A 19137-nucleotide genomic window follows, 5' to 3' on the forward strand; every position below is an offset into this window, starting at 1 on the left:
AAATCCAGGCATGAAAAACCAGATGGAAGTCAGGGAAATCTATTCATCATACAAGGATTTAAACAGGCAGAAGAGAGGCAGAGGTTGTAGGAGCCCAGTAAGCAGAAAGCAAAGTACTAGATAGGTAAAGGAATGGGAGGCCCAGAGATGGTCAGAGAGGGAGCTCTCTTAGAGATGGGGTGTCTTCTTACTTGAAGCTGCATAGAGTAGTTCTTGGTGGAAACCATCCTTTTTCCAGAGAGTAATTCAAGTCTTCTGTCCTTACCCATAAGGTGGAGTTATCTGTAGACTCAGGCACAAAAGTCCTCCTCAGCCTGGTTATCAGGCCATTATATTCCATGCAGACAGATTCAGAGGCTCTTGCCTCAAATGAGACCTGATTTGGTTTGTTGAAACAGAACTTCAACTAAAGGTTCCTCTGCAATATGGGTAATGTGAGTTTATACCAACTGAGTGATTGCATAAAAATATAAGTACAAATACCTCTGAGAAAGTCATGCCTTGGGAATTTATTCAATTTCTTTGGTACTTTTCAGCTATCCTAAAATATCCATGCTGCTGTGTCCATTTCAGGTGGTTAGCAATTCTAGCCAGCAAACCAAAACCCAATCAGCACCAGCACCAGCATTATAAGGCTTTAATTGCACTTGGTCAAATCTTCATAAGCTCAGTTTTGCTTTCTCACAAAACCATAGATTCTGGGAGTTGGAAGGAATTTAAAGGCTGGTACTCAAATGCTCTCAGTAACCAAGGTCTTACTGCCCTTTAAGTTAGCTAAATCTACTTTGAGCCACTCTCATTTTCAAGAGGTCTTCATTAGGTTCAGCTGAAATATGTCTTCAGTTTTCCAATCATTGGTCTTTATTTGATCCTGAGGGTTCCACATAGAATATCTCTAGTTCCTTTCCTAGTTGACTACTATATGACCCAGTTTACCACCATAATCCATCTGATTCACCTCTGGGTCAGATACCTCTAGTACCTTTGATGATTCTCCATAGGATGTGGTTTTAGGAGCTATCCCTCAAACCAAAATGCTGGCTTTGCAATGTTGCAGGGGGCCTCCAAGAGAAGACACTGTATGGGCGGTTGGATGGATAGTCTAACATTCAGGAGGGAGAACTAACTTAATGGATATAGATAGAAGAATCATTAGCTTGTGCAGGGGGTTACTGAAACCTTGAGGGTAGAGAAGGTCACCCAGGGGGGCTGTGAAGTGGAGAGATGATGGAATCTGGGGGAGGATTAATCATTCAGGGATGAGTGGATAAAGAAAGAGGTACACATGGAAGATACAGAAAAGGAGTGGTTAAAGGGGCCAGGGAACAACCAGGGAGAATGTTACTATGGAAAACCATGGAGGAGAGAGTTCTAAATGCTAGAAAAAAAATCAGTGAACACACAGACAAAAATCCCTGTCTTGCTGAGGCTAACCTTCTAATGGGGGTCAGATGTTAAACAAAATAAATGTTATATTTCAGGTTGGTGGGGGAGACTATTATTCATTTGGAATTTTGAATAGGATGATAAGGGAAGACACATAACACTATAGTCTGACTTGGGGAAGATACAAAAATGTTTTAAAATATAGTATCAACCCTCCAGAAATGCACAATCTGGTTAAGAAGACAAGTGACATTCTCCTGTCCATCAGTGAAGAAACAAACAATGCATTGTATGAATAACTGATGGAGACAAGCAGTGTTCTAGAAGGTCAGAGAAGCTGGAGAGCAGGGGAGGGTTACAGACCAAAGGTTTGTTGGCAGGAGTGATCTGGAAAAGTCTCATGAAGGAAACAGAATTTAGCTGGAAATAGTGAATCAAGTTTTCCCCTGCTCTGCCTCCCCTCCTGTTAGCTGCCAAGAAGCAGCTTGTGTTGCAATGGGCTGAAGTGATACATGAACTATGGCCTTTTCCAGGAAGCTGTTGTGATGAGAAGACACTGTCACAAGGCGTTAGTGGGCCCTGACACGGCCAGTCAGAGTAGGCCGGGGGTGGGGGGGAGAATACAGCTTTCAGGTTAAGGCCAGGCTTTGAACTCAGTAGAAACCAAACTCCTGGGCACTCAAAAATTCCTGCTTCCAAATCTCTGTAGCATAAAAATGTGAGTGGGCTGCAGGCAGCTCTGTTCACCACTAGGAGCTGCCAGGAGGAGGCTCCTCTGGGGGCTCTTTCCTGTCTTTGACTTTGCATCTTTCCTCTGTATATGTGGCCAGGTCCCACTTCTGGGTCTGTGCTAGAGGAGCTCCAATGAGCACATACACAGGAATGGTAGTCAGTGCAAGATAGGGCCTGAGAAGCAGGGGTTCCTGGTACCCATTTCAGGTTGGATTGCTAGGAGAGAAAGAGGTCAGGATGTGTGAATCAGTAAACAGATTGGTTCTTTGGGCCTAAATGGGTCAAATCTTAAAGAGTCAAGCACATTTGGCCCTGGCCGGTTTGCTCAGTGGTAGAGTATCAGCCTAGTGTGTGGAAGTCCTGGGCTCGATTTCCAGGCAGGGCACACAGGAGAAGTGCCCATCTGCTTCTCCCCCCTCCCTCCTCTCCTTTCTCTCTATCTCTCTCTTCCCCTCCCACAGCCAAGACTACTTTGGAGCAAAGTCGGCCCAGGCACTGAGATTGGCTCCATGACCTCCACCTCTGGTTGCAACCCAGCAATGGCCCAGATGTGCAGAGCATCACCCCCTGGTAGGCATGCTGGGTGGATCCTGGTCGGGTGCATGCGGGAGTCTGTCTCTCTACCTCCCTGCTTCTCACTTCAGAAAAAAAAAAAAAAAAGAGTCAAGCACATTTAATTCAGAGGCAGGCACTGAAATACTATAGTGAAGTAGATGGGAGAAAAAAATGAAATGCTTAGATAGCACTGGTGAACAAAAATTTTTGTGGCATCCACAAAAACACTTGTTCTTACCTAATTCGAGTGTGTTAATCTCAAATCTGACATTAGTTTTTCTCTGTAAGCTACAGTTTTTTTTTTCAATTCAAGATTTTAGGTTTTCATCTTATTGTAAAGTTTTCAACATTTAGTTTAACATAATGAAGTAGAATGTCTTCTTGGGCATCATCTTTGTGAAAATATAATAATTTATATAATGCAGTAAATACACTAATACACTAAAAGATATGATTGCATCAGAATTTGTCTACAATTTTGAAATAGAACATATTAAAACACTTATTTTAATCATAAAATTTGCACAAAACTTATTTAAATTCTATTCAGGCAAAAATTTGTGTTTGTAGCTCTTGTGTTTGCGTACTTGTTGAGGACAATCTTGTTTGATGCTCCAGCAGTAGTCTGCTCATCACTAACAGCTCCAAGATTTTTGGGGAACTTATCAAGGGGACTGTTCAGGAAGTGAATCTTAACACTCATGTTACATTCAATGTCACGGAAAGCCAACAGCATCCTTTGAACCATAGTTTTCTGCTTTTTTGTTGCCAAGGAAGTTCTTCCTAACTGCCACAAAAGACTACCATGCTGCTTTCTCCTCCTTATTCATCTTCCTGGCAAATTCTTAGTCACATATGAGGGTTCGAATTTGAGGTCCATCAAATACACCTGCTTTTATCTTCTCGAAAGACAAGGCAGGAAAAGCAGAAATAATATGTTTGAAAGCATTCACTTTCTCTATTCAAAGCCTGAACAAACTGCTTCATTAAGCCAAGTTTGATGTAAAGTGTGGGAAAAATGATCCTGTCTCGATTAACTACAGGTTCATTCACAATATTTTGCATCCCACTTCCAGAGTTTCATGTTTTGGCCACTCCTTCTGTGTTCAGTGTTTCTCCCAAGTTCAGCTGTCCCACAAACACAGAAAGCAAGGGTACTTCATGAAACCTCTCTGTTGTCCTAGCAGGAAATTTACCATTTTAAGATCCACACAAATGATCCAGTTATGCTCCTCATACTTCAGAAAGTCGAGGACAATTTTTATGTCATTCTTACTAAGTCATTCAATTTGGGTTGGCTAAGCTGCTGAGGGGTTAATGACTGCTTGGCATCAGAAGAAGACCCTTCAGATTCTACAACCATTTCCTCATGCATCTCATCAAAATACACTTGATCACCATGTTCACTTTCTTCATCCTTAGAAGAAATAAAACCATTGAAAACTGGAACTGGGAGTGTCTCAGAGTGTGGGATAGGTTGTATTGCTGAAGGAATATTAGGATATGCGATCATATGCCATTTTCTCTTGCCAATGCCCTTTGTATGGAACAGATAGAAATAACAGTCACTGCTGTGGTTCTTAGGTTCATGCCAAACCACGTAAATACCAAAAGGCATTCCTTTGTGTTTTCCTTTTGTCCAGTCATGAAGCATTTCCTCACAATTATGACACACAATATGAGGAGCCCAATTCTTGTCTTGATAGCCAAGGGGAATTTGAAAATAGGTAATATATGCACGTGTCACAAATGATGAAATATTGTGCCTTTGACGTTGAAGTGTGTAACAGTCACATATATAACAGAAGGTGTCAGGACTATTCTTACATTTACATCTATTCAAAGAAGCCATGATTCAATCTTAAAACAAAATAAGAGGGTGTTTTTATCAGATAATAGTTTTTTACATTTAAAAACAACTATAATTATGTAAGAGTGATATTTGTAAAACATTAATTGCCTTGTGGTCATGTTCAATTCAAGAGTCATTGCCCTGCCTGACCAGGCGGTGGCGCAGTAGATAGAGCATCAGACTGGGATGCCGAGGACGCAGGTTCGAGACCCCGAGGTCGCCAGCTTGAGCGTGGGCTCATCTGGTTTGAGCAAAAGCTCACCAGCTTGGACCCAAGGTTGCTGGCTCGAGCAAGGGGTTACTCGGTCTGCTGAAGGCCCGCGATCAGGCACATATGAGAAAGCAATCAATGAACAACTAAGGTGTTGCAATGCGCAACGAAAAACTAATAATTGATGCTTCTCATCTCTCCATTTCTGTCCCTGTCCATCCCTCCCTCTCTGACTCTCTCTCTCTGTCTCTGTAAAAAAAAAAAAAAAAAAAAGTCATTGTCCTTTAACTCCAATTTAAAAACCAATGCATGCCATTAACTGTAACAAAAAGAAATTAAAATTGCATAAATACTAGAGCATGCACCAAAAAACAGATTTCAGAATTGGAATCAGTGATGCAGAAATATAATATATAGCAACAGTTCTAAAACCTCATGCAACAGAAAATGAAAGAAACAATGTTCCCCAGTGAATTGGGGCCTTAGATGAGCCACCAGAGTACAATGAAGATGGAGGAAGGTAGATTTCTTGATCTTTTTCCCATTCTCCATGGGGAATTGCTCTTGGATTCTTACCTTTTTTTTTTTTTTAATTTTTTTTTATCGTGGTTGTCTGGCTTTTGACTTGAATTAGTATCTAGTACAACTCACGTGCTGGGTGAAAACAGTGGCCCTTGTAAAATGCTGTGGTTACAACCTTAGGATTGAAGAAAGATAGGTCCAGGTTCTCATCCTGGCTCCCTTTATGACTAGCTCTGTGGCTTTAAGCAAGTTGCTACATCTCTCTGAGCCTGTTTCCTCATCTGAAGGATAGATATAATAATGTGATAGGGGTATGATGTCTGAATCTACTCTTACATGATTCAGCAAAAACTATAATATGTGCATGCATGTATACTTGTTTCTACCAACCTAGAGAGAAAACAAATGAGGCAGAATATTAGCAACTGCTGAATCTAGGTAAAAGGGTGTATAGGTGTTCATTGTGCTATTCTCACAACTTTTATGAAATTTGGAATATTTTTTTGAAAAAACAGTTAAAACTTCTCTAGGAGACTTGTGATCTGGCCAAGATAGAATAACAGGTCTAAAAATATTTTTCTGCCAGAAACAACAATTAAAAAACCCCCTCAAGAAATAACCACGTAAATATATAAAATAATGGTTTTCAAGACAGGGACATCAGGCAATGAAGCAGTGTTTCCTGAGAGGTGAGAAGCAAACAAGGTGAGTCCTACACTTGCTCCAGCTTACTGCCTAGGAAGAGCTTCCAGGCCCCAGCAGCCAGGTGGAGGCTGGCAAATCCTCTGAGTTGAGAAAAGAGAGAGGGATGTTTAGGGAAAGCAAAGCAGCTAGAGCCTGCAGGACGAAGTACTGGGGGGAGAGAGCTGGGCAGAGAAAACTCTGATCTGTGGAGGGTTACTGTCCAGAATTCTGCTGAGTATTGATAGTATAAGTGTGAGGAACCTACTTGAGAGGATTAGAAGTAACAATACAAGGCTGGGAACAGTACCCTTTCCCACCATCTGGGTTGGAAAACGTCACAATTCATGGAGTGCTGGGTCGTGTACGCAGAGGGCCTTGCTTCAGGGAGGAGTAAGTAGCCATACGCAAAGCACTTCTCTGAACTCTCCCAAAATAATATAAAAGCAAAACCTAAAAGGATCAAACTGTTTCCAAGGAACTTCATTGTACCTCCAAACTAACCTTAAGAATATTTGAAGAAATACAAAAGTCTCTAATCTCCAACAAGGTAAAGTTTACAATGTCTAGCATCTGATAAAAATTTACCAGTGAGCAAAGAGCAGAAATACAAGCTATATCAAAGACGGTGACTTCATCCCTGTCAGCAGAGGCCAAGTGAGGATTCTAGACTTGGTGTCCAGAGCAAGTGTCAGCCACCCCTGTCAAATCTAGTCATCATTTCTATAGCTCTTGCGTGTTGTAGAGCAGTGCCTGAGAATTACTGCTCCTTCAGTTAACAGTGATCAGAATACTGTATGTTGAGACTGAGTTCCATGCAAAAGGGAAACACAGAGAGATAATTAAAATTCTTTTAACATCATCTGACTTTGATTCTGAATTAACCTGTATGTTCTAAAACTTGGATAGATAATTTCACATGGCTTCAAAGTGCCTTGCATTACTTCTGCATTTCCAACTGAAAGAAAATAAAATGTTCAGTAATTCCTGGGGTGCTTTAAAAATAAAAAACAACCCTTTTTGAATACTCTGAAAATGATAAAATAGTATACTGCCTTTGGACTCTTATTGTTGTAGTAAAAGAAATCTTTACATATACATGTTCACAAAAAACAAATTCTAAAGCAGTTTCTGACACCTTTTGACACTACTTTTGAAGTCTTTTACAATTCCTTACTTTCTCAGTGTTTTGAAAACCTCCAAGACACTTCTAAAATAATTAACAGATTGATATGTTTCCTGGAATTACTTGAATTTCTTGTAGCTTCCAGAATCCACCTGGAGTTACATTTCACCTGCCAGAGGATTTTATTTTTTAATACTTCTCGTGTGCTAGACATTATTACCTGGCCTATTCATGCTTTCATCAAAAGGAAGATCATCATACTCATTAAAAAATGCCTTCTTTGAAAAGTGGGTGAAGGACTTTACTTTGTCCAGGATTTCTCCCTGCCTTAATGCTACCATATCATCATTTATATGTGGATATGTTGGCTTCAGCTGATGGTGTTTTGCAAGCTGTGGATTCAGGCTTATTGAGGACATTGTCTGTCCATGGAACACCTTCCTGCTTTGGAGGCAGTGAAGTTCAACCTGCTGTGAGCAGGTCCCTCGTCCCTATCATGTGATCTTTAGAGTGGCAAGCTTACTTATAATTAAATCCTTAGAAATTAAGTTTCAAACTTGTGCTTCAGCAAAGAAAATAAAAGTTTCAAGGAGGCAACCCACTCTTTCCCTGCAGAAGTGGTACCCCCAGAATGACTTCCCCTATGATGTCAGCGGGAAGCTGGAACTCACACCCACACCCAGCAATGACGAGCTACTTCGCCTGCACTGGAGTATTTATCAGTGGAGGTCAAATGGGGAACATGGACTTCCACTCCCACCTGGCAGTAATAGTCAGCAACACCCTTTTTCTGATGGCATGGTATCAGAAGTAGCTTGCTAAAACAGAAAATTTAAACGAAATCTAGACTTTTCTAACATAAATTCCAAAATGTTCAGGATATAACAGAAAGTCATTCACCATGTCAAGAACTAAGAAAATCTCAACTCAAATGAGAAAAAAAGTCAATACATGTCAACATTCAGATGATACAGATCTAGAAAAAAATTTTAAAGAAGTTATTATAGAAATTCTTCAATGAGAAATTATAAACATGCTTAAAACAGATGAAAAATAGAATAACTCAACATAAATATAAAATATAAAAATAGAATAAATAAACATAAATATAAAAATGAGCTAACTGGAAAATTAGAACTGAAAAATGACCGATATTAAAAAAATAATAACTAAAAATTAACCAAATTTGACAAGAGATATAAACTTAAAGATTCAAAAAAATCAGTGAATCTCAAACAGTATAATATGAAGAAATTTTCAACAAGGCATATTGAAATTAACCTTCTGTAAACTAAAACAAGCAGAAAAAGAAAAACAACACATTGCCCATGGGAAAAACAATTTGAATGACATCAGTTTTTCATAAGAAACCATTCAGGCTAGAAGGAAGTGGCAAAAACATTGTTTAAGTGCTAAAAGCAAAGACCTGTCAGTCTAGGATCTTCTATTGAAGTGAAAACATTATTCAGGAATAAAGGGAAAAGTCAGGACAATATTAGATGAAAGACAACAAAGAGAATTTGTGGTTAAGCAGGACAACCCTACTCTAAAAAAATGGCTGAAAGAAGTTCTTGAAACAGAAGGCTAAAAGGAATCTTCAAATGTCAGAAAGGAAGAAAGAACTATGGAAAAAATAAAAAAGATATCACAGCTATTTGCCATTTGAAAAGATTATTACAATGTTCAGAAGGTAATCCTAGAAGCTACTTAAGAATAACACAGTGCCTGGCTTAAGTGTGGGATCATAGACATGACCCCATGATCGCTAGCTTGAGCCCAAAAATTGCTGGCTTGAAGCCCAAGGTCACTGGCTTGAGTCCAAGGTCTCTGGCTTGAGCAAGGGGTCACTAGCTCTGCTGGAGCCCTCCACTCAAAGCACATATGAGAAAGCAATCAATGAACAACTAAAGTGCCATAAGGAAGAATTGATAGTTCTCATCTCTCTCCCTTCATGTCTGTCTGTCTCTATCTGTCCCTCTCTCTAACTCTCTCTGTCTCTGTCAAAAATAAAAAATAAAAAAAATGACACACTGCTTTTTGAAAAGACCAGTGCCCATGCTGAATGATAATGAGCTCAGGCAGAAACCCAGTTGAGATCTCTAGGTCAATCCACCCATCTAGGATATTAGTATTTAATAAAAACCATTTTTATGATGCTATAGGTTTTGACTTTTTGCAGGTACATGAATACCATTTCTTCTGCTATTTTGGCAAACAGAATGACTTTTCACATGATCTGAAAATGCTCAATTGTCAATAGCTTCTCTGGGACTTTGTGGCTTGCTATGACCATTTTGATGATATTTCATCATTGTTTATCCATATTAAAGTATCAAAATTTAGCCAAATGTAATTTCCCAGGCATATTTTAAGCCAGTTTTTGCTGCTTTCTGATGTTCAAAATAGAAAAGTTATTTTATAAGCAACATGGAGATGCCAATTTGTAAATCCATATTTTACATGCATAGATTGCACAATTTAAAACCTTCCCTTGCAATAGTCAATCACATTGTGTAATCCATAGTTTTTAAATTGTTTGGTTCAGTATTTGGCTCTTGAGCAAATTTGTTTTTTTTTCCACCTAAAATCTTTTTTCTTTTAATAGCTTGCTTTAATTTCATAAATTTAAAGCTTTGAACTTGCTCTTTCTTTTCCTATGTTTAATTCCTTTTATAGGTTACAAAAGTTTTGGAAGCAAAACCAAGCAATTTTTGGATCTAAATAAGCACTTAATTTTATCGATGAGCTGTTTAATAATTTTACACACACTATGCTATATTAAAGGGAACTCTTAGTTTTTCATTTGTTCATATTTTTTCATCAATTTGTGTCTATGGGTAAATGAAGAACATAAAGTATGAAATGCTTTTACAATACAATAAATTAAACACACCACTTGATTTAACCGTGATTAAAAAGTCCATAATAAGAAAACAACACCTTTCCCCAAAACGGGCCACATATCTGAACTGCCACTTTATCAAAGAAGATATACGGATGGCAAATAAGTACATCCGAAGGCACTCAGTATCACTGATCATTAGAGAATTGCAAATTGAACCACTATGAGAGACTACTGTTTACCTATTAGATTGGCTAAAATTAAAGGCACTGACCATATTACATGTTGGTAAGGAGACAGAGCACTTGAAGTTCTCATACACGCTGATGGGAATGTAAATTGGTCCAGCTATTTGAAATAAAGTTTGACAACATCTGAAAAACATAAACATATACATACCATATGATCTAATCATTCTATTCTAGATATTTACCCAAGAGGAGTGAAAGTGTACATTCATACAAAGAGTTTAAATAAATATTTATAAAAGTTTTATTTGAAAAAATAAAAAACTTGAAACAACCCAAATATTCGTCAATAGGTGAATGGATAAACAAATTGTGGGTTATCTCTCCAGTGAAACACTACTCAACAAAGAAAGGGAATGTGGCATTGTTACATGCAGCAACATGAATTAATCTCAAAATGCTGAGTAAAGAAGCCAGACAAAAAAAGAATATATATCATAAGGGTATGTGCGTATAAAATACAAAGTAATCTATAGTGACAGAATCAGACCAGTGGTTGCCTAGGCGTGGGGACCAGGATGTAGAGAGAGGGATTACAAAGGGCACAGGAAAACTTTAGGGAGTGCTGGATGTGTTCATTATCCTGATTGTGCGAATTGTGCGAATGGTGCCACAGGTGTATCCATATGTGAAGATTTATCAAATTGTACACTTTGAATTATGTATCAATTATATCTCAATAAAGTTGTTTAAAACATTTAATAACCATCTCTCAGAAGATCATGGGATATGTCAGTTACACACTAATTAGTTTTCTAAGCTTTCTTTTTCTGTGAAGATCAGATAGAAAAAATAATCGAAGATAGATTTGAGTTCAACAGAATAAAAATAAGTCTCAGAAGAAGAATGAAAAGTGGGATGAACTGCTGTGGCATTCCCATACAGTGCACATTGAAGAGAGGTTGCCTAATGGCTCTCTGGAAATGTGGGTTTATGAGTTGCATAAAGAGCTTAACTTTTAGGTTCTTTCAGGATAAGGGATTCTCGTGTCTTTGACTTTTTTTCTCATCCATAGTGCAGTCCCTCAGTTTCCTCCTTCCCGCTTGTCTTCCTTTCTGAACAACTTTCCTGGGAAACCCTTCTCTCTTTTCTTGCTCTCAGAGTCCTCTTGTAGGTTCAGACCCCCTCTTCCAGGTGTTCTAGGTACCTCAAGCAGCCTTTATCTGAGTGTTTGTTTGTGGACCTCCTGCATCAGAAGAGATTTTGTTGACCCTGAGCATTCTGGGCCTCTCTTCAGACACCAGGAATCAGAATCTCTGGGGGAGGGGCCCAAGGTCTGCATTTTAACAAGCTCACTGGGTGTTTCCTCTGCATTTGGAGTTGAGAAGCTCTCATTCTATGGTCTATGAGTTGCTTGGAACCTCCTTTCAGCATCTCCACCTACTTTCTTGCCTTCTTTATTCAGAGTTACTTTTCCTCAAGTGCCACAGTGGCATAGATGGATTGGCTGTCTACTGCTTTCCACTGCAGGTGTTCAGGATGTGCTAGCTGGTTTTTAGGGTCTACCATAGGCCTTAATGTTTATTTAGAACCACATATGATAGGAAAATGAGTTTAAAATTCTTAAACAATCCTAAAAAAGATTTTTTAAAAAAGTCTTGAGAATAAAAGCTATGTGTGGTCTGAGGCTCCCTGTACAGTTAGTTATTTTTGAAAATACTGAAGCTGATGTGTGTTTGGAAATCAAATGTCAAAAACAAATTAGCTCTGCAATCGGTCATAAAAGAATCTAGTCCTGGGAGGTTCTATGGAAAGAGAATGGGGAGGCTCAGGACTGCAAGAGCCAAGAGGAAATGTTTGGCCTTTGGGGCCAGGAGCACGTGAGGAGCAGCTGCTCCCTGTGAGCTGGGCATTTGGGTCTTGCTGGGGAGAGAGAGACAAGGTCTTGGTGACTGGCAGTCATTGAAACGACTCATCAGAGGTGTGGGTGCAGTCTGCGGGGAAGGCAAGTGCTCATCTGTCACATAAAGGGCTTTGCTGTTCTCTGATACTGGATATTCCCCTTGCCTTGGTGCCAGAAACTAGGAGAAGGAACACTCTGGGCCAGAGTAGGGCCAGCAGTGTGAGACACAGGTGGGAAAGGAGTCAAAGAAGATGACTCTGGTATAAACCCCAACCACTTGAAATGTAAAATAAATCAAAGAGAAGTCATCAAGACAGTTGGGGTAGGAAGCATGCACACACTCACCACATCTGTTGTTTCTCATCAGGCATCTCTTTTGAGCAAGCCAGCAGCAGCTACCTTACCACTCCTGGGAGGCAGGCTAGCCAGCCAGAGACGAGAGCTTTCTCTCTTAGTGTTGGACAGACCAGGGTTCAAGTCTCAGGCCTGCTACTTGACTTACTAACTGTGACACTGGCAAGTCCCAGCTCTCAGCCTGCCTCTTTGTCAGTAAAAGGAGGATGAGTAGAGTATAGAGGGTTACTACAGGACTTGAATGAATTTAGGTGTGTAATCTGCTTAGCCTAGTGACTGCTCATGGTGGGCATTTGATATATCTTAGTTGTTATTGTTATTACTAATCAGGAAAGGAAGCTCTTCAATGGGATATTTGGCCCAAATGATAAAATCTGTTTAAATCTCTTTCTCTATAGATTGGGATAGATCTGTGATCAAGTGTGTAAGGAATACCATTGACTCTTTTCAGTGAAAAATGTTTCTTTTCTGCATTTCTTTTCCATGGACAGGATATTGAAAGAATTTTTTAAACTACTGATATATTAGATACATTCTTGAGCTTCACAGAGTTTATAGTGTGTCATGGAAGAAAGAGGAAGAAATAAATAATTTCGCTATTGTGGGGGAACATTTCAAGGGGGGAGTGTAAGATGCTAGGACTGTGGATGGAGCACTGAGCTTAATCCAATTGAGTGTCATGAAATTGTCACCCCACAGGCTCGATCTGATGCCTCTCTCTACCTTCCCCTCCAAATGCCATATCTAATAGGTCAGTTTATTATAAGTAATGAAGAAAAGTTTTGTTATCAATAAAAGGCTCTGGTCAGTGTATTTCTTTTAGTTTCCTTGAAATGTTGACATCTTATTTAGGAAGTTGCCAAAGTTTGTAAAAATTTCAGGCACTGCAAAGTGTTGTAAGATAAAATGTGTACTCATCACATTTAGAGGAATTAGAAAGGAGAGAAGAGCTGGTGTGCATCCTGGTTCTACTTGCTGTATGATGTTGGGCAAGTCCCTAAACCGCTCTAAGCATTAGTTTTTTCACCTGCAAAATGTGAACGAGGATATCTGCCTCCCAAGGTGGTTACTCATGATTTTACTCAAGACAACTGTAAAGTAACAGAGGAAATTGTTTACCTGGGATTCTAAAGACAAGAATATTCCAAACAACCAAATGCAAAAAATAATCTAATTCAGGTTTAAAAGACTAACACTTGATTACTTACTGTGTCTAAGCATAGTAGACCTATTTCACTTAATTCTCATAAATAACCTATGAGATAGACACTCTCATCATCTTCATTTTTAAAAAAATTTAATTTAATGGGGTGACATTGATCAATAAGAGTACATAGATTTTAGGTAAGCATTTCTGTGGAATTTGATAATTATCTTCACTTTATAGATGAACAACCCAAGGCACAGAGAAGTGAAGTAACTCACCCCTACTCCCCATACACGCTGGTAGCAAAGCCAGGACACACCCCTTTGAGTATGCTGTGCTCAGAACATACCCTCTTTCTCAGTATACTACTGTATTTGGCAAGTGATCGAGTGAATGATTTCATTTAATTCTTTTTTTAAAAGATTTTATTATTCATTTTAGAGAGAAGAGAGAGAGAGAGAGAGAGAGAGAGAAAGAGAAAGGGGAAGAGCAAGAAGTATCAATTCCCACATGTGCCTTGACCAGGCAAGCCCAGGGTTGTGAACCAGTGACCTCAGTATTCCAGGTCGATGCTTTATCCACTGCTCCACCACAGGTCAGGCTGAATTATTTCATTTAAAATGCACAAAAATTCTATGAGGAATGGACTATTATTTCCATTTAGTAGGTGAGGAAACTAAGGCATAGAGAATAAGTGACTTTCTTAAGGCTACAAAATTAAAGTTAGAGTCAGGATTCAAACCTAGGCAACCTGACCACTGGACAGATGCTCTTAATCATCACTCTAATGGAAATTATTTTTTAAATAATTGTTCACTTTCAAAATCATAGTATTGAGATATATGCAGAAAGAGTCACTATGACACAAGTCTAGGGTAATGGGGTAACCCATCAGGTTGTAACTGACCCAGATGTTTACCCAGGTGATGTCACAGGGGCCACCCTGAGCGACAGGCAAGAAGGAGCTGTGACAGAAATCACAGTGGTATCACTGAGGTGGCACCAGTAACATACCAGCGCTGCCTTATGTGGGTCAATTCCATGTTTTGGTGGTGAACATCTGTTTTCCATCACTGAACTGTATTTGTGCAAATATATATATCAATCCTCTTCCAAATCCACAAATGAAACACAAAAGTAAAAGGAAACTTCCTGAGGATGTTGTAGAGGCTAGGTAAAGTCTTTTGCCAATTGCTGTGCTGTTTGGAATTAATATATTTAAAGGTCAGTGATTCCACTAGTTCCAGTAATCTGAAACACACTCTACCCTGTCTTGAAATCCTTCCAGTCACTGGCCTCCCAACTGCAGTGGCTCAATTTCCCTTTTCACCTGCAGATGGCAGCACAAATCACCACCTGGGAGCTGGGACTGTGACTTCCCGAGAGAGTAACTTGGAGATACAAGAACCGAGTTAGATACGGAAATAAGATCCCGTGAATTTCGTCTTCAGATAAAACACGCCATTCACTGAAACCCATCCAGCCTACCTAAACTGGAAACTCTCCAAGAGCGGGCCTCGTGGGCCCTGGAGGCCTTCAGGGCAGGGCGGGGTGGGGGTGGGGGACCGAGGGGGCGCACATCCTCCACCCGGCCTGCACTGAATGAAGCCTTTGCCAGGGCTGCTGTGGGCGGAGGACCTGAGCGCTGTCTGGTGTGGTTATCTGTCACTTCGCGGTCATACAGCGACAGGCTGGCCCTTCGTGTTTCATAAGCCTTTACATAACTGCATCCACTGCCACCGAGGATGGCGCACGGTCAGCTGTCCTCCCACGTGCTCTCCCCCAGGGGACAGGCAGGCCTGCTGCTCTGCACGTCCCAGGGATGGGCTGCTGCAGGCTCGCCGCGCTGCCCGCCGGCTTACTGCAGGCTCCCGCAGAAGCAGGGGAATGGAGCCTTTCCCCATTAGACCAGACAGGGTGGTTGTTATTTGTCTCCACTTTTCCTTCCAGGGACCTGTCCTCCATCCTCTTTCTATGACTTTTCTCTTTCCCTCAAATGAATGCTAATCACATTCAAACCAAAGATTAGTGCCCTAGCGGGAGAGCTCAGTTGGTTCGTTACAGCACGGAGGTTGCCGGTTTGATTCCTAGTCAGGGCACATACAGGAACAGCTTAGTGTTCCTGTCTCTGTCTCTCTCCTCCTTCCTCACTGTCTAAAATCAATTAAATAGACATTAAAAACCCCCCAAAGATTAGAGACTAAATGTGGCCTTCTTCAAGTTTACTTATATTTATAAGAAAAGAACTAGATACAACCGCATGATATATAATAGTGTCATTTCAGGCAAGTGGCTCTTGGGGGCAGTTTCTTCCTAGGAGTCCTTAACTTACATCTCATAACTCACAACTGGCTAGGCTACTGTAATGTTGGTGGCTGGGGCCAGATTCACATTGGATTCCGGCAGGCGGTAGAGAAACTGTGGAGCTGGACCTAGTTGGGCCATTCCGTTTAATCAAGTCTCACAACGTTGGACAAGCACACAGGCAGGGGAAACTGCCTCAGGCAAACAAACAGTAAAATGGCCCCTCACAGTGGCGGTCACACAATCGGTGCTTCCGCAATCCCCCTGAGCACAAGCCTAATAGAACATACACACCTGGCACTGCCACCGCTCATGCACCGATCAGGCAAAGGGTTTACAGCCGGTAATTCTGGGAGTAAGCCTAACACAGCTGCCCCACAGCCACGTGCAGCTGAGAGGAAAGTTCAACTTCCTTCTCTTAGGTTTTGCATGGAGATATGACCTTATTAATCAGAACAGCAGCTTAGAGCTTCAAAATAGAAAGAGAATAAAACTCAGAAACTTCTTTAATAAAAGCTGATTCTCTAGGAATTGCAGGTGCTTCTATTCAACTACAGGTTTGGGAGACACCTATTACTTACATGAACTGGCAGGTAAATGCAAATACCTGGTGTTTATAATTATAATTACTACATGTGAGCAGCATCACTGGCGTCCATTGTCATCTAATACCAATAGATATAATAGCACAAAGAATTGGTATTATAGCACAAAGAATAATTAACTTGGCAGGAGGCATACTCTTACTAGGTTTATTTGCATTCCCACCCAGCATTATAATTATTCTGCTGTAAAATTACTACTCCCTCTACTTTCCTTACCTAAATTTGTCTGCCTTTCAGTGAACTCAACCTTCTGTTGAAGATTTCTGCCTCTGCCCTTTCCCTTCTCACCTTAAACACCTTCAGACTCCTTCCTAGCTTGACCACCCAGGAAATGGTCTGGGTTACATTGTGGAATTTGGTTATAGTTAATTAAGCACATTGTTAAATATTGCCCAACTTATGCTCAGTTTTTTTTTCTGAAAGTATAATTTTTTGAACTGGGTTGTAAGCATCAAGAGGGCAATGACTATATTCATTAGTGCTAGGCTTACTAAGATGTATTAATAAGATTAATAGGATGCTTAATAAATATTTGTTTAATATACATCTGTATATTAAACAAGATAATTTTTTTGTTGTTATTAAGAAACAGGAAATGTGTAATACTGGTGGTTGAGGTCAGGTAGGTTCTCACTGAATTCGGGCAGATGGTAGAGGAACCATGGAGCCAGAGAGCATCGGGACATACCTGTTTTTTGTAGGCTTGCAAAGACAGGCGAGTGAATAAACAAAAGGAAAAGAGCTAATAAAGACCAAAAAAATCTGCTTTTTGCAGTGAAGGACAAAGGAGCAGGAAAAAGCACACCTCACGGTGGCAGGAGAGCGATCTGGGAGAATCCCACAGAAGGAAAGCACCTGCAGCCTTACACAGGCCGCACGTGGCGCTGCCGTGCACCCACGCACCAATTAGGCAAAGTGCTTGCAGCCAGTAAACCTGCGAGCAAGCCTAACGCAGCTGTTTTCCCCACAAAATGTCATCCACTTAATTTTTTTATTGAAATTTCCCAATTATCAGCTCTGTTGCAGACCCAGTGGTGGCTTGTGTAGAATATATTAAATATAAGAAAGAAGCAGCCTAATTTGTAGGGAGATAAAGTCTTGACATAGCTCACCAGAAAGCAGTACAAATGCCTCAGGAATGTTGGAAGCAAAGACCCCAGAGAGGTAAGGAGAGAGCTCTTGTTGCTGGTGGTTGAGGAAAAGTTCAAAGAAAACAGCAGGATCTTTGAGTACAGGAGGAATTTCAGAAGGTGAAGGTGATGGGTGAAAGCAGCCAACATAGGCAACAGTATGAGCAAAGTAGGGAATGGGAATTAATCCTAAAACCTGCATGGGGAAACCAAATGTAATGCCGAGGCCAAGGCCAGGCAGGTCCACATTGGATTTGGTTAGTTAGATGGTAGAAAAACTGTAGAGCCAGAAAGGGTTGGCCATTCTGTTTAATAAAGTCTCACAACGGCGGACAAGAACACAGACAGGGGAAACCTCCTCTCAGACAAACCAACAGGAAAATGGCCCCTCACAGTGGTGGGCAGGCAATCTGCCATCCACAATCTCTCTGAGCATAAGCATCCATAGCATTATATAGGCTACACACACATGGCACTGCCGCATGCTCACACGCTAATCGGGCAAGGTGCTTACACCTGGTAACCTCCAGAGCAAGCCTAACACAGTTTGATGCAGTGATGTAATAAAGTATCTGACATTTACTAAGAACTTACTGTGTGCCTGGTATTAGGCTTTATGTAGTTTATCTCATTTTATCCTCCCAACAACAAATGAGGTAGGTACTGCTATACTCCCATTTTATGGAAGGGAAAGCAAAGACTCAGACAATTTACTCAAAGCCATAGCACTGTTAAGGTGGGATCGAACTCTGGGACTATGCATGCTATGTCCCCTCTGTGATGTGCATAAGAGGAAGTGAGAATAAAATTGGGGAGGTGTTTGGCAGGTGATATCAAATTGGGTGTTAGGTGTCAGAACTCAATTTGGTGAGTAATAAGGAACTGCTGAAGATTATTGAACAGCTACACTACCCATTAAAGTCAATCTTCAGGAATGTTCATAAGGTGGTTGGAGGTAAGATGAATTGGAGAGAACAGAAACAGAGGAAGAAAGACCAAGTAGGAGATGAATGCAAGTGAGGGCTGAAAATTCAAAGTCTGAGTGAAGCAGTGAGAATGGAATATGAGAAATTGTTGTGAGCGACATTTCAGAGGTAGATTCTATAGGGCTTGGTGAGTTGGTAAGGTAGAGGGTGATGGAGAGAGTGGACAGTGACTCCAAGGCATCAAGCTAAACCCTGTGGAGATGGCAGCGACATGCGTAGGTCCAAGGGGGCAGACAGAGCTATACTGCTCACAAATATTAGGGGATATTTCAAAATGAATATGAAGTGATAAAATATCCCCTAATGTTTGTGAGCAGTGTTAAAGATGTCTCCCTCTGCATAATCAGTAGTATTGGTGGGATTATACTGGACTATATTTTGGTGGCCATGTACAATAGACAGCAGAGTTGCTGGCATGGAACACTAGAATGAGGTTAGGGTTGAGGTTATAGATTTGAGAATCCTTCACAATAAAGCCAAGAGGAAAAAAGCCCACCCAGGGAAAGAGACAAAAGAGAGGAAAAGAGAAGGCAAAGAAGGGGCCTCCATAGAACTTGGGGAGGAACTAGAGGAAGATAAGCCACAGAATCATTACTTGTCTGTGAAGGAAGAG

At 40.6% G+C, this 19137-nt stretch overlaps 1 pseudogene; it reads left to right on the forward strand.

Annotated features, from left to right (window-relative positions):
- The first annotated feature begins 425 nt into the window (after positions 1 to 425).
- On the forward strand, positions 426 to 7887 carry LOC136329872 (protein Lines homolog 1 pseudogene; annotated as a pseudogene).
- The last annotated feature ends 11250 nt before the right edge of the window (positions 7888 to 19137 follow it).

This window comes from Saccopteryx bilineata, chromosome 3, assembly GCF_036850765.1.
Source record: "Saccopteryx bilineata isolate mSacBil1 chromosome 3, mSacBil1_pri_phased_curated, whole genome shotgun sequence".
Classification (NCBI taxonomy): Eukaryota; Metazoa; Chordata; class Mammalia; order Chiroptera; family Emballonuridae; genus Saccopteryx; species Saccopteryx bilineata.